The 2,881-nt window shown below is 38.1% G+C and overlaps 1 pseudogene; it reads right to left on the bottom strand.

The window, feature by feature from the left end:
• Positions 1-1,189: 1,189 nt before the first annotated feature.
• LOC131904607 (26S proteasome regulatory subunit 7-like) lies at positions 1,190-2,470 on the bottom strand (annotated as a pseudogene).
• Between the last annotated feature and the right edge of the window lie 411 nt (positions 2,471-2,881).

The raw sequence follows: 2,881 nt of genomic DNA, 5'->3' as shown, positions 1-2,881 counted from the left end.
CTCTCTCTCTCTCTCTCTCTCTCTCTCTCTCTCTCTCTCTCTCTCTCTCTCTCTCTCTCCCTCTCTCAAACACACACACACTTTAACTTTAGTTCTTTTCAGCATGAATCTTGTGTGGTGATATATTGTATCCCTCAATATATTGTGCACCCTAATAAAGTTTATCTGAGGATCAGAGGAAAAAGCCAGCCACTGTATTAAACATAGAAATCAGGCAATGGTAGCATATGTCTTTAATCATAGCATTCAGGAGGCAGAGATCCTTTTAAATCTCTGTGATTTCAAGGCCACATTGGGAAACAGAGCCAGGCATGTTGACACACACCTTTAATCCCAGCACTAACCACACAGGTCTGTGGGTCTGTACAGACAGACAGGAAGTGATATAGCTGGGTGGAGAGAGGAAGTGAAATGCAGAACCAAAAGGTACATAGTCGTGGGTATACAGGAAGTAGGTCTCTTTGCCTGAGGATTTCCAAGTGGTAAGAATGTGGCTGGCTTCTTTCTGCTTTTCTGATCTCTCAGTTTTTACCCCAATATCTGGCTCCAGGTTTTTTATTAATAAGACTGTTTAGCAATTCATCTTACAATCTTGCTTACTGTAGTGTCTTCACAAATGGCTAACTGGATATATAATTAATTTTATAATTGTATTGGCTTCAAATTTTTCTGACTTTACAGAAAAATGTCTACTTTCAAATTGGTGAGTTAAAAACTTAAAAATCTTAAGATAAATTTAATCATTTGAAACTTGATCATGAATGCTAACATTTTTAAACAGTACCAATGCAAGTGCAATCATTTTCGTTGAACACTGTACTATTGACGTCTGACAGCATTTGCAGCTTAACCTCATTAGATGCTTTTCAATTCATCTTGCAGTGTTGAAAAGTGTTATTGTTTTCATTCTACAGAAAAGGAAACTGAGGCACAACAGAGCTAAATAATTTGCTTTAAAAAGTAAGGGAGGTGCAGTTTCATCGATACTCAAGTTCTTTTTATCTGTACTGTTATGCTGTTGGTACCAAATACTCAGTATTTGAAAAAAATATTGTGGATTCTACTGTTGTTTATCTGTTTGCTTGTTTTAAGTTTTAAAACCCCGTATTTTTGTGAGGTGGCAAAAAGTTATGCAAACACAGGATTTCAGCAGAGGAAGTTTTTCACTCACAGCCTCTGGGGTTCAGTTTTATGTCATATATAGGGGAGTGGTGAAGAATTTGGCATGGGACTTATGATTTATGGATTTAAAGAAACCCTACTCTAGAATACTCTTGCCACTCTGGGATTGCAAATATAGCAGTATCTGTGAAAAAAAATCTCCACACCAATGTTATTTGGACACAGTTGTGTTAACAACTCAAATCTAGTGTATCTTTCAACATTCATTGAGTGAGTATGAATCTTAAAGATGTGGATTGGACCCTCTAAATCAAGTAAGCTAAATTCATTCTATACAATCTTGTGGGCCTCATCAGTGCTGGATCCAAAGTACCAGGTTGGTTAGTGGCCATCTGGTCTTTGATGTTGCCGCAAGGATCAAAAGCATCCAGCTAACTCATAAGTTCCAACATTGTTCTCTGCACCTCATTGTCCCCCATAGCATAGCCATCAAACCACATCCTTTCAGTACCATCAGTTTCACACTCACAGAAGCAGGGTTAGTTTGTTGATGTTGTTCTGGCCATGTTAAAAGCTCACAAACATTTGATCCCCCTCATGGATGTATTTCTCTATGAGCTCAGACACAGAACTCTGATGCAGAGAGCATCATCTCTGTCAGCAACTAAATTAGCACAGTGTCTTGCCTATGTCTGGAGGGAACAAACAGCAGCACACCCTTCAGAGGCTCAATTCCAATGTTAACAAATCTCTCTAGAAGTAGTAGAGGAATTTCATCTACTTCTTCCAATTTCTCAGTCTATTCCTTACAGCTCCCAACATTGCTTGCCTGTGACATCTGGGTTTTCCTTTACCTGCATTATAGTAACTGTTGGGTAAATCTTAAGAGGTAGTAGAATGTGAATTTGGTATTTATTTCTGTCCATACCAACTCTCATCCCTTCTTTAATGATCAGTAGCTGTTATCCAATCACTGATATCCATCACAAACTTGGCAAACTGTACTACTTCACATTGATAATGTGTTTGGGGTCCTCTGAATCAGCATTGATTATCTTCATACACTTCACAACCTGTAAAAGTTGTTTCCTCTGAAGTTTTGTTCATCTGTAGCCAAATCTCAGAAGACAGGTGGTACCAGGCCAGCATCAGATTCTACTAACTACCAGTGAGCTAAGCTTGGTGAATGTCATCCTCAACCTGTTTGATTTGCCTAGAGTAAGTACTCTGACCTTAAATTTTGAACAAGGCAATAGCCCCCTCATCCAGAGAACAGATGGGCTTATGATCCCTCTTGAGTTGTCTACTGGTTGGCACCTAGGTAATCTGGCATTTTAGGAGCCACAAGTGCCTTGGTGCCTCAGTGTTTACGCAGCATCTTGCTCACTTCCAATGGTCTGTGGTTTATTTTAATATTATTTTAAAGAAAGATGATTTTCACAGATGATTGGCTAATACAATGCTCATTTCATTGTATAATTGGATGTATTTGTCTATATATTCAGTTATCAAAATATAATGTAGTTTTATATCATACACAAAGTTAACAAAACATCTGAAAGACTTATTCCATCTAAAAAAATAATCTATGCACATGTCTTAGAAATAATGGCATCAGACATTGGGCTACAATGCTCTTCATAAACATTCATGAAGCCTCACTTGCTGATGAACAAGAAGCATTGATTGTAAAGATATCCTTTGTCACAAGCCTCAATGACAATATTAACTCAGGCTGCAGGCCATGCAGGTGTAATAT

The sequence above is a fragment of the Peromyscus eremicus genome, chromosome 2, assembly GCF_949786415.1.
Source record: "Peromyscus eremicus chromosome 2, PerEre_H2_v1, whole genome shotgun sequence".
NCBI classification, from domain to species: domain Eukaryota; kingdom Metazoa; phylum Chordata; class Mammalia; order Rodentia; family Cricetidae; genus Peromyscus; species Peromyscus eremicus.
The sequence above is the reverse complement of the archived record's forward strand: the minus strand, read 5'-3'. Positions and strand labels throughout refer to the sequence as shown.